We start from the raw sequence: 13556 nt of genomic DNA on the forward strand, positions 1-13556 counted from the left end.
CTTAAAACTGTCTCATAGGGATGCCCTGGTATTTTGTCACTAATTATCATGTTTCCTTAGATTTCTTGGAGAAAATGTTTATCAGTTTATTCCTGGCTTACCTGTATTTTCAGGTCTATTGTTCTTCCTGTCCTGAAATGCAGGTTGAATTTCGGTAGTTATTTTCATCTTCTGTCACATGCCTGTGTTTTCTCTTTTTATTTTTTTTAAATATTAATACAGCTTTATTTAAGACATTGCATTTCCACTTACAATACAATGCCTATAAAATGCAATGTTTATTTCCCTTTCCTGTGCACATATTCTATATTAAAATATCAAGAATATCAGTTTATTTACTATAGAAGCTTGACTTTAAGACTGCCATGGAATTTGCTACAAATTTGGGTCCTTCAAATGTTGTGTGTGGAAGAATGCAAAACCTCTTTCAAGGTTGGCTTATGCAACCTCTTCAATGGTGGGCTCAGAGGAGGCACCACCAGATGGAGGGGATCCACCACCAGAGAAGGCTCGAGGCATTCCTCCTGACATGCCTTCTGTATGCTGGTAGAGCTTGGTAACGATGGAGCTGCAGACTTTCTCCAGCTCTTTCTGCTTATGTTCAAATTCTTCCTTCTCTGAGTCTGATTCTTATCAAGATAGTTTATGATTTCATTATACTTGTCAAGAATGTTTCGTTTGGGAGCACGTGGGTGGCTCAGTGGTTGAATGTCTGCCTTTGGCTCCGGTGGTGATCCCAGAGTCCTAAGATCAAGTCCCACATTGGAGAGCTCACAGAGAGACTGCTTACTTATCCCTCTGCTTATGTCTCTGCCTGTCTGTTTCTCACGAATACATAAATAAAATCATTTTTTAAGGAATATTTTGTTTGTCTTCATCATTGATTTTGCTCCGAAGTTTTTCATTTCCAACATTTGTTTTCATGTGGAATGCATAAGATTCAAGGGAATTCTTGGAAGACACCTTGTTATGCTGTTTCTTATTTTCAGCTTTGTATTTCTCAGTTTCCTCCAACATGCATTCAATGTCTTCCTTACTTAAATGGCCCTTCTCATTAGTGATGGTAATCTTGTGCTCTTTTTCTGTACTCCTATTGGCAGCAGAGACATTGGAATACAATTAATATCAATATAAAAAACTGACTTCAATCTGAGGAATGCCTTGCCAAGTAGGTTGTTATCCTTGGTCATAGCATGTTCACTTTCATAAATCTGAATGAGCACACCAGGCTGATTGAAAAAGTAGGTAGTGAATGTTTGCATCAGTTTGGTAGGAATGGTAGTATTGTACTTGAGGACAGTCATAAATCCTCCAGCAGTTTCAAAGCCAAGAGAAAAAGGAGTGACATCCAAAAGCAGAAAATCTTAAACATTTTCAGATTTGTCTCCATAAAGGATGGTGCCTGGATACCTGCATCATTAGCAATAGTATCATCAGGGTTGATGCTCTTATTCAGTTCCTTTCCACTGAAGAAGTCTTATAGAAGTTTATGAAAATATGAGTAGGACCACCCACCAGCACAATATTGTGGATCTGACAGTTGTATAGCTTTGCATCCTAAAGGGCTTTCTCTATAGGGTGCAGGGTACCATGGGAGAGGTCAGCATTTAATTCTTCAATTTGGGCATGAATAATGAAGGAATTGATTCCTTCATACAGAGAATCAATATCAATACTTGCCTGGGTTCTGGAAGAAAGTGTACGCTTAGCATGTTTGCAAGCAGATAATGGATTGCTTTCTTGTTCTCTCCAATGTACTTTTTTAAAGTTGCATTTGAACTTGCAATAAAATGGTTGACCATTAACTCATCAAAGTCTTCACCTAAGTTGGTGTCTCCAGGGGTAGATTTCACCTCAAAGAACCCATCTTTAATATTGAAGATTGACCCGTCAAGAGTACCACCTCCTAAGTCAAAGGTCAGCAGGTTCCTTTCAGCTCCAACCTTTCGGTCTAGGTCATAATCAATAGCACCAGCAGTTGGCTCATTAATGATTCTAAGTATATTAAGACAGCAATAATTCCAGCATCTTTGGTACCTTAATGCTGAGAATCATTAAAGTAAGCATGTACTGTGACAACTGCATTGGTAACAGTCTTTCTGAGATAAGCTTCTGCAATTTCCTTCATCTTTGTCAAAACCAAAGAGGACACTTACTCTGGATAGAGACTTGTTTCCTTGTATTCTACTTGAACCTTGGGCCTGCCATAATCACTCACCACCGTGACTGTTGGTGGGGTTCATCACAACTTATTCTTTGCATCATAACCAATCAATGAATTGTTCAGTGTCACTTAAAGGAGACATAGCTTGAGGTGGTTCAGTTTTCCTAATTATTGGCATATTTTCACTTTCCTGTGCTGGAAAACACCCACATGAGTAGGTGGTGCCAAGATCAATGCCAACTGTTGGTCCTTTACACATAGTTGCTTCTATGTGGTCTGGCTCAGCTTGTGATGAAAACAGCAATCTGGAGAGCTAGCGCTGTGGTCAGTGAGCATCTTCTCTTTTTAATTTGCTGAACTGTTTTACTAGTTTTAGCAATCTTTACAATATCTTTATTTTTTTTATAAATTAATTTTTATTGGTGTTCAATTTACCAACATACAGAAAAACACCCAGTGCTCATCCCATCTAGTGTCCCCCTCAGTGCCCGTCACCCATTCCCCCCCACCCCCGCCCTCCTCCCCTTCTACCACCCCTAGTTCGTTTCCCAGAGTTAGGAGTCTATGTTCTGTCTCCCTTCCTGATATTTCCCACACATTTCTTCTCCCTTCCCTTATATTCCCTTTCACTATTATTTATATTCTCCAAATGAATGAGAACATGCACTGTTTGTCCTTCTCCGACTGACTTACTTCACTCAGCATCATACCCTCCAGTTCCATCCACGTTGAAGCAAATGGTGGGTATTAAAGTTTAATAAGTCTCTTCAAGTTTTCTATTTCTCTTTGAGCTGTTTTGAATAATTCTCCTCCCACCCCATGCCACCTCTGCAGGGAGAACTTCCATTTTCTGTAGGTTTTCAAATGTATATATAAAGTCATACCTGATATTGTATATCTCTATCATTTATTGCCTCAATTTATGTTCTTTGCCTCCTTTCTCAATACCAATTTTTAAATTTAGTCTTTCTTCTCAATTTTCATTGGACCACAATTTCTAATTTCATTTTCTTGATCTTCACAGAACCGGATTTTGGCTTTATTGATAAAATAGTATTATTTTTCTATTATTTATTTCTTACTTTATTAAATTATGCTTGTTTACTTTTAAATTTTTCATTAATTCCTATTGTGTTTTGGTTATTTTAATTTTGGTCTTCTTGTTTACCCCTGGGAATTCCTTTAAGAAAGCTTACAGGTTCTGACTTTCCCGGCAGGACCTAAGAGAGGAACCCCAGGTTTTCTCACCAGTTCTCATCAGATGTAGGGCAGAAGGCAAAAGTGAAGAAGCAGCACCATTTGGAGGCTGTCATCATAGAGTCAGGCTCATTAGTATACAACATGTGTGGATATTTGTATCTCTAGGATAAATGCCAAGTAGGTCAGTTGTTTAGGTTTAGTTTTTTTAAGATTCTGTCTAACCATAATCTCTTCCAGAGTTGCTATAAAATTTCACACTCCAACCAGCAGTTTTGAGAAATAGTTTCTTCACAGCCTCACCACTATTTGGTATCACCCCTATGTTTTATTTTAACTGCTCTAATAGATGTTTATTGATATGTCATTGTGATCTTATTTCTCGTTTAGGACCCTGAATATATCCTGCCAGCCCTTTCTGGTCTGCCAGGTCTCTGTGGAGAGGTCTGATGTTAATCTAATATTTCTCCCCATATAAGTTAGGAATCTCCTGCCTCTCGATGCTTTAAGGATTTTCTCTTTATCTTTGGAAATAGCAAGTTTCACTATTAAATGTCAACGTGTTGAACAGTTTTTATTGATTTTAGGGAGGGATCTCTCTATCTCCTGGATCTGAATGACTGTTTCCCTCCACAATTTAGGGACGTTCTCAGCTATGATTTGTTCAAATATGCTTTCTGGACCTCTGTCCCTCTCAGCATTCTCTGGAACCTCAATTAAATGTAGATTTTTCCATCTGAGGCTGTCATTTATTTCCCTTAACCTTTCCTCATGGTCGTTTAAATGTTTTTCTCTTTTTTCCTCAGCTTACTTTCTTTTTTTTTCTTCCTAAGCTGCTTCCTTTTTTTTAATAATAAATTTATTTTTTATTGGTGTTCAATTTGCCAACATACAGAATAACACCCAGTGCTCATCCCATCAAGTGCCCCCCTCAGTGCTCATAACCCATTCTCCCCCACCCCCTTGCCCTCCTCCCCTTCCACCACCCCTAGTTCGTTTCCCCGAGTTAGGAGTCTTCATGTTCTGTCTCCCTTTCTGATATTTCCTACCCATTTCTTCTACCTTCCCTTCTATTCCCTTTCACTATTATCTTTATTCCCCAAATGAATGAGAACATACACTGTTTGTCCTTCTCCGATTGACTTACTTCACTCAGCATAATACCCTCCAGGTCCATCCACGTTGAAGCAAATGGTGGGTATTTGTCTTTTCTAATGGCTGAGGAATATTCCATTGTATACATAGACCACATCTTCTTTATCCATCATCTTTCGATGGACACCGAGGCTCCTTCCAGTTTGGCTATTGTGGCCATTGCTGCTAGAAACATCTGGGTGCAGGTGTCTCAGCATTTCACTGCATCTGTATCTTTGGGGTAAATCCCCAGCAATGCAATTGCTGGGTCGTAGGGCAGGTCTATTTTTAACTCTTTGAGGAACCTCCACACAGTTTTCCAGAGAGGCTGCACGAGTTCACATTCCCACCAACAGTGCAGGAGGGTTCCCCTTTCTCCACATCCTCTCCAACATTTGTGGTTTCCTGCCTTGTTAATTTTTCCCATTCTCACTGGTGTGAGGTGGGATCTCACTGTGGTTTTGATTTGTATTTCCCTGATGGCAAGTGATGCAGAGCATTTGCTCATGTGCATGTTGGCCATGTCCATGTCTTCCTCTGTGAGATTTCTCTTCATGTCTTTTGCCCATTTCATGATTGGATTGTTTGTTTCTTTGGTGTTGAGTTTAATAAGTTCTTCATAGATCTTGGAAACTAGCCCTTTATCTGATCTGTCATTTGCAAATCTCTTCTCCCATTCTGTAGGTTGTCTTTGCGTTTTGTTGACTGTATCCTTTGCTGTGCAAAAGCTTCTTATCTTGATGAAGTCCCAATAGTTCATTTTTGCTTTTGTTTCTCTTGCCTTCGTGGATGTATCTTGCAAGAAGTTACTGTGGCCGAGTTCAAAAAGGGTGTTGCCTGTGTTCTCCTCTAGGATTTTGATGGAATCTTGTCTCACATTTAGATATTTCATCCATTTTGAGTTTATCTTTGTGTCTGGTGCAAGAGAGGGGTCTAGTTTCATTCTTCTGCATGTGGATGTCCAGTTTTCCCAGCACCATCTATTGAATAGACTGTCTTTCTTCCAGTGCATAGTCTTTCCTCCTTTGTCGAATATTAGTTGACCATAAAGTTCAGGGTCCACTTCTGGGTTCTCTATTCTGTTCCATTGATCTATGTGTCTGTTTTTGTGCCAGTACCACACTGTCTTGATGACCACAGCTTTGTAGTACAACCTGAAATCTGCCATTGTGATGCCCCCAGCTATGGTTTTCTTTTTTAAAATTCCCCTGGCTATTCGGGGTCTTTTCTGATTCCACACAAACCTTAAAATAATTTGTTCTAACTCTCTGAGGGAAGTCCATGGTATTTTGATAGGGATTGCATTAAACGTGTACATTGCCCTGGGTAACATTGACATTTTCACAATATTAATTCTGCCAATCCATGAGCATGGAATATTTTTCCATCTCTTTGTGTCTTCCTCAATTTCTTTCAGAAGTGTTCTATAGTTTTTAGGGTATAGATCCTTTACCTCTTTGGTTGGGTTTATTCCTAGGTATCTTATGCTTTTGGGTGCAATTGTAAATGGGATTGACTCCTTAATTTCTCTTTCTTCATTCTTCTTGTTAGTGTATAGAAATGCCACTGACTTCTGGGCATTGATTTTGTATCCTGCCACGCTGCCAAATGGCTGTATGAGTTGTAGCAATCTTGGGGTGGAGTGTTTTGGGTTTTCTATGTAGAGTATCATGTCATCAGTGACAAGGGAGAGTTTGACTTCTTCTTTGCCAATTTGAATGCCTTTAATGTCTTTTTGTTGTCTGATTGCTGAGGCTAGGACTTCCAGTACTATGTTGAATAGCAGTGGTGAGAGTGGACATCCCTGTCTTGTTCCTGATCTTAGGGGAAAGGCTCCCAGTGCTTCCCCATTGAGAATTATATTTGCTGTGGGCTTTTCGTAGATGGCTTTTAAGATGCTGAGGAATGTTCACTCTATCCCTACACTCTGAAGCGTTTTGATCGGAAATGGATGCTGTATTTTGTCAAATGCTTTCTCTGCATCTAATGAGAGGATCATATGGTTCTTGGTTTTTCTCTTGCTGATATGATGAATCACATTGATTGTTTTACGAGTGTTGAACCAGCCTTGTGTCCCAGGGATAAATCCTACTTGGTCATGGTGAATAATTTTCTTAATGTACTGTTGGATCCTATTGGCTAGTATCTTGTTGAGAATTTTTGCATCCATGTTCATCAGGGATATTGGTCTATAATTCTCCTTTTTGGTGGGGTCTTTGGTTTTGGAATTAAGGTGATGCTGGCCTCATAGAACGAATTTGGAAGTACTCCATCTCTTTCTATCTTTCCAAACAGCTTTAGGAGAATAGGTTTGGTTTCTTCTTTAAACGTTTGATAGAATTCCCCTGGGAAGCCATCTGGCCCTGGACTCTTGTGTCTTGGGAGGTTTTGGTGACTGCTTCAGTCTCCTCCCTGGTTATTGGCCTGTTAAGGTTTTCTATTTCTTCCTGATCCAGTTTTGGTAGTTTGTGATTTTCCAGAAATGCGTCCATTTGTTTTCTAGATTGCCTAATTTATTGGTGTATAGCTGTTCATAATATGTTTTTAAAATCGTTTGTATTTCCTTGGTGTTGGTAGTGATCTCTCCTTTCTCATTCCTGATTTTACTAATTTGAGTCTTCTCTCTCTTCTTTTTAATAAGGCTGGCTAATGATTTATCTATATTATTAATTCTTTCAAAGAACCAACACCTGGTTTTGTTGATCTGTTCCACAGTTCTTCTGGTCTCGATTTCGTTGAGTTCTGCTCGAATCTTTATGAACTCTCTTCTTCTGCTGGGTGTAGGATCTATTTGCTGTTTTCTCTCTAGCTCCTTTATGTGTAAGGTTAGCTTTTGTATTTGAGTTCTTTCCAGTTTTTGGATGGATTCTTGTATTGTGATGTATTTTCCTCTCAGGACTGCTTTTGCTGCATCCCAAAGATTTTGAATGGTTGTATCTTCATTCTCATTAGTTTCCATGAATCTTTCCAATTCTTCCCTGATTTACTTGATGACCCTTTCATCTTTTAGCAGGATGCTCCTTAACCTCCACGTGTTTGAAATCCTTACAAACTTCTTGTGATTTAGTTCTAATTTCAAGGCATTATGGTCTGAGAATATACAGGGGACTATCCTGATCTTTTGGTATCGGTGCAGACCCGATTTGTAACCCAGTATGTGGTCTATTCTGGAGAAAGTTCCATGTACACTTGAGAAGAATCTGTATGCAGTTGCATTTGGATGTAAAGTTCTGTAGATATCTGTGAAATCCATCTGGTCCAGTGTATCATTTAAAGCTCTTGTTTCTTTGCAGATGTTTTGCTTAGAAGACCTATCAAGTGTAGGAAGCACTAGATTGAAGTCACCAAGTATAAGTGTATTATTATCTAAGTATTTCTTCACTTTGGTTATTAATTGATTTAAATATTTGGTAGTTCCCACATTCAGGGCATATATATTGAGGATTGTTAAGTCCTCTTGTTGGATAGGTCCTTTAAGTATGATATAGTGTCCCTCTTCATCTCTCACTACAGTCTTCGGGGTAAATTTTAGTTCATCTGATATAAGGATGGCTACCCCTGCTTTCTTTCATGCCCATTGAATGGTAAATTGTTCTCCAACCTTTTATTTTCAGGTTGTGGGTGTCCTTATGTCTAAAATGAGTCTCTTGTAGACAGCAAATAGATGGGTCCTGCTTTTTTATCCAGTCTGAAACCCTGTGCCTTTTAATGGGGTCATTAAACCTGTTCATGTTCAGAGTTACTATTGAAAGATATGAATTTAGTGTCATCAGGATACCTATTCAGTCCTTGTTTTTGCGGATTGTTCCACTGAACTTCTTCTTAAAGGGGAATTTTAACAGTCCCCCTTAAAATTTCTTGCAGAGCTGGTTTGGTGGTCACATATTCTTTCAGTTCCTGCCTGTCTTGGAAGCTCTTTATCTCTCCTTCTATTCTGAATGAGAGCCTTGCCGGATAAAGTATTCTTGGTTGCATGTTCTTCTCCTTTAGGACCCTGAATATATCCCGCCAGCCCTTTCTGGCCTGCCTGGTCTCTGTGGAGAGGTCTGCTGTTAATCTGATATTTCTCCCCATATAAGTTAGGGATTTCTTGTCTCTTGCTGCTTAAAGGATCTTCTCTTTATCTTTGGAATTTGCAAGCTTCACTATTAAATGTCGAGGTGTTGAGCAGTTTTTATTGATTTTGGGGGGGTATCTCTCCATGTCCTACATCTGAACGCTTGTTTCTCGTCTCAGATTAGGAAAGTTTTCAACTATGATTTGTTCAAATATGCTTTCTGGACCTCTGTCCCTCTGAGCATTCTCTGGAACCCCAATTAAATGTAGATTTTTCCATCTGAGGCTGTCATTTATTTCCCTTAACCTTTCCTCATGGTTGTTTAATTGTTTTTCTCTTTTTTCCTCAGCTTACTTTCTCTTTTTTTCTTCCTATGCTGCTTCCGTTTTTTTAATAATAAATTTATTTTATATTGGTGTTCAATTTGCCAACATACAGAATAACACCCAGTGCTCAACCCGTCAAGTGCCCCCCTCAGTGCCCATAACCCATTCTCCCACACCCCCTTGCCCTCCTCCCCTTCCACCACCCCTAGTTTGTTTCCCCGACGTAGGAGTCTTCATGTTCTGTCTCCCTTTCTGATATTTCCTACCCATTTCTTCTACCTTCCCTTCTATTCCCTTTCACTATTATCTTTATTCCCCAAATGAATGAGAACATACACTGTTTGTCCGTCTCCGATTGACTTACTTCACTCAGCATAATACCCTCCAGTTCCATCCACGTTGAAACAAATGATGGGTATTTGTCGTTTCTAATGGCTGAGGAATATTCCATTGTATACATAGACCACATCTTCTTTATCCATCATCTTTCGATGGACACCGAGGCTCCTTCCAGTTTGGCTATTGTGGCCATTACTGCCATAAACATCAGGGTGCAGGTGTCCCGGAGTTTCACTACATCTGTATCTTTGGGGTAAATCCCCAGCAGTGCAATTGCTGGGTCATAGGGCAGGTCTATTTTTAACTCTTTGAGGAACCTCCACACAGTTTTCCAGAGTGGCTGCACCAGTTCACATTCCCACCAACAGTGCAGGAGGGTCCCCCTTTCTCCACATCCTCTCCAACATTTGTGGTTTCCTGCCTTGTTACTTTTCCCAATTCTCACTGGTGTGAGGTGGGATCTCATTGTGGTTTTGATTTGTATTTCCCTGATGGCAAGTGATGCGCAGCATTTTCTCATGCGCATGTTGGCCATGTCCATGTCTTCCTCTGTGAGATTTTTCTTCATGTCTTTTGCCCATTTCATGATGGGATTGTTTGTTTCTTTGCTGTTGAGTTTAATCAGTTCTTTATAGATCTTGGAAAATAGCCCTTTATCTGATATGTCATTTGCAAATATCTTCTCCCATTCTGTAGGTTGTCTCTTAGTTTTGTTGACTGTATCCTTTGCTGTGCAAAAGCTTCTTATGTTGAAGTCCTAGTAGTTCATTTTTTGCTTTTGTTTCTTTTGCCTTCATGGATGTATCTTGCAAGAAGTTACTGTGGCCGAGTTCAAAAAGGGTGTTGCCTGTGTTCTCCTCTAGGATTTTGATGGAATCTTGTCTCACATTTAGATCTTTCATCCATTTTGAGTTTATCTTTGTGTATGGTGCAAGAGAGTGGTCTAGTTTCATTCCTCTGCATGTGGATGTCCAATTTTCCCAGCACCATTTTTTGAAGAGACTGTCTTTCTTCCAGTGGATAGTCTTTCCTCCTTTATTGAATATTAGGTCACCATAAAGTTCAGGGTCCACTTCTAGGTTCTCTATTCTGTTCCATTGATCTATGTGTCTGTTTTGTACCAGTACCACACTGGCTTGATGACCACCGCTTTGTAGTACAACCTGAAATCTGGCATTGTGATGCCCCCAGCTATGGTTTTCTTTTTTAAAATTCCCTTGGCTATTCAGGGTCTTTTCTGATTCCACACAAACCTTAAAATAATTTGTTCTAACTCTCTGAGGAAAGTCCATGATATTTTGATAGGGATTGCATTAAATGTGTAAATTGCCCTGGGCAACATTGACATTTTCACAATATTAATTCTGCCAATCCATGAGCATGGAATATTTTTCCATCTCTTTGTGGTCTTCCTCAATTTCTTTCAGAAGCATTCTATAGTTTTTAGGGTATAGATCCTTTACCTCTTTGGTTGGGTTTATTCCTTTTGGGTGCAATTGTAAATGGGATTGAATCCTTAATTTCTCTTTCTTCAGTCTCATTGTTAGTGTATAGAAATGCCATTGATTTCTGGGCATTGATTTTGTATCCTGCCACACTGCCAAATGGCTGTATGTGTTCTAGCCATCTTGGTGTGGAGTCTTTTGGGTTTTCTATGTACAGTGTCATGTCATCTGCAAAGAGGGAGAGATTGACTTCTCCTTTGCCAATTTGAATGCCTTTAATGTCTTTTTGTTGTCTGATTGCTGAGGCGAGGTTCCATTACTATGTTGAATAGCAGTGGTGAGAGTGGACATCCCTGTCTTGTTCCTGATCTTAGGGGAAAGGCTCCCAGTGCTTCCCCATTGAGAATTATATTTGCTGTGGGCTTTTTGTAGATGGCTTTTAAGATGCTGAGGAATGTTCCCTCTATCCCTACACTCGGAAGAGTTTTGATCAGGAATGGATGCTGTGTTTTGTCAAATGCTTTCACTACATCTAATGAGAGGATCATATGGTTCTTGGTTTTTCTCCTGCTGATATGATGAATCACATTGATTGTTTTACGAGTGTTGAACCAGCCTTGTGTCCCGGGGATAAATCCCACGTGGTCATGGTGAATAATCGTCTAAATGTATTGTTTCCTTTTGGCTAGTATCTTGTTGAGAATTTTTGCATCCATGTTCATCAGGGATATTGGTCTATAATTCTCCTTTTTGGTGGGGTCTTTGGTTTTGGAATTAAGGTGATGCTGGCCTCATAGAACGAATTTGGAAGTACTCCATCTCTTTCTATCTTTCCAAACAGCTTTAGGAGAATAGGTATGGTTTCGTCTTTAAACGTTTGATAGAATTCCCCTGGGAAGCCATCTGGCCCTGGGCATTTGTGTCTTGGAAGGTTTTGGTGACTGCTTCAATTTCCTCCCTGGTTATTGGCCTGTTAAGGTTTTCTATTTTTTCCTGATCCAGTTTTGGTAGTTTGTGATTTTCCAGAAATGCGTCCATTTGTTTTCTAGATTGCCTAATTTATTGTTGTATAGCTGTTCATAATATGTTTTTTAAAATCATTTGTATTTCCTTGGTGTTGGTAGTGATCTCTCCTTTATCATTCATAATTTTACTAAATTTAGTCTTTTCTCTCTTCTTTTTAGTAAGGCTGGCTAATGGTTTATCTGTCATATTAATTTTTTCAAAAACCAACTCCTGGTTTTGTTTATCTGTTCCACAGTTCTTCTGGTGTCTTTTTCTTTGAGTTAGGCTTGAATCTTTATGAACTCTCTTCTTCTGCTGGGTGTAGGGTCTATTTGCTATTTTTTTCTGTAGCTCTTTTAGGTGTAAGGTTAGCTTTTGTATTTGACTTCTTTCCAGTTTTTGGATGGATTCTTGTATTGTGATGTATTTCCCTCTCAGGATTGCTTTTGCTGCATCCCAAAGATTTTGAATGGTTGTATCTTCATTCTCATTAGTTTCCATGAATCTTTCCAATTCTTCCCTGATTTACTTGATGACCCTTTCATCTTTTAGCAGGATGCTCCTTAACCTCCACGCGTTTGAAATCCTTACAAACTTCTTGTGATTTAGTTCTAATTTCAAGGCATTATGGTCTGAGAATATACAGGGGACTATCCGGATCTTTTGGTATCGGTTCAGACCCGATTTGTGACCCAGTATGTGGTCTATTCTGGAGAAAGTTCCATGTACAGATTCTTGAGAAGAATCTGTATTCAATTGCATTTGGATGTAAAGTTCTGTAGATATCTGTGAAATCCATCTGGTCCAGTGTATCATTTAAAGCTCTTGTTTCTTTGCAGATGTTTTGCTTAGAAGACCTATCAAGTGTAGGAAGCGCTAGATTGAAGTCACCAAGTATAAGTGTATTATTATCTAAGTATTTCTTCACTTTGGTTATTAATTGATTTAAATATTTGGCAGTTCCCACATTCGGGGCATATATATTGAGGATTGTTAAGTCCTCTTGTTGGATAGATCCTTTAAGTATGATATAGTGTCCCTCTTCATCTCTCACGACAGTTTTCAGCATAAATTTTACTTCATCTGATATAAGGATGGCTACCCCTGCTTTCTTTAATGGCCATTGAATGGTAAATTGTTCTCCAACCTTTTATTTTCAGGCTGTAGGTGTCCTTATGTCTAAAATGAGTCTCTTGTAGACAGCAAATAGATGGGTCCTGCTTTTTTATCCAGTCTGAAACCCTGTGCCTTTTGATGGGCTCATTAAGCCTGTTCACGTTCAGAGTTACTATTGAAAGATATGAATTTAGTGTCATCATGATACCTATTCAGTCCTTGTTTTTGTGGATTGTTCCACTGAACTTCTTCTTAAAGGGGAATTTTAAGAGTCCCCCTTAAAATTTCTTGCAGAGCTGGTTTGGAGGTCACATATTCTTTCAGTTCCTGCCTGTCTTGGAAGCTCTTTATCTCTCCTTCCATTCTGAATGAGAGCCTTGCTGGATAAAGTATTCTTGGTTGCATGTTCTTCTCATTTAGGACCCTGAATATATCCCGCTAGCCCTTTCTGGCCTGCCTGGTCTCTGTGGAGAGGTCTGCTGTTAATCTGATATTTCTCCCCATATAAGTTAGGGATGTCTTGTCTCTTGCTGCTTAAAGGATCTTCTCTTTATCTTTGGAATTTGCAAGCTTCACTATTAAATGTCGAGGTGTTGAGCAGTTTTTATTGATTTTGGGGGGCGGATCTCTCTATGTCTTACATCTGAATGCTTGTTTCTCTTCCCAGATTAGGAAAGTTTTCAACTATGATTTGTTCAAATACATATTCTGGACATCTGTTCCTTTTGGCACCCTCAGTAACCCCAATTAAACCTAGATTTTTCTTCCTCAGG

The 13556-nt window shown here is 39.3% G+C and overlaps 1 pseudogene; it reads right to left on the bottom strand.

The window, feature by feature from the left end:
* Positions 1 to 438: 438 nt before the first annotated feature.
* LOC121482101 lies at positions 439 to 2423 on the bottom strand (annotated as a pseudogene).
* Between the last annotated feature and the right edge of the window lie 11133 nt (positions 2424 to 13556).

The sequence above is a fragment of the Vulpes lagopus genome, chromosome 24 (assembly GCF_018345385.1).
Source record: "Vulpes lagopus strain Blue_001 chromosome 24, ASM1834538v1, whole genome shotgun sequence".
Lineage (NCBI taxonomy): Eukaryota > Metazoa > Chordata > Mammalia > Carnivora > Canidae > Vulpes > Vulpes lagopus.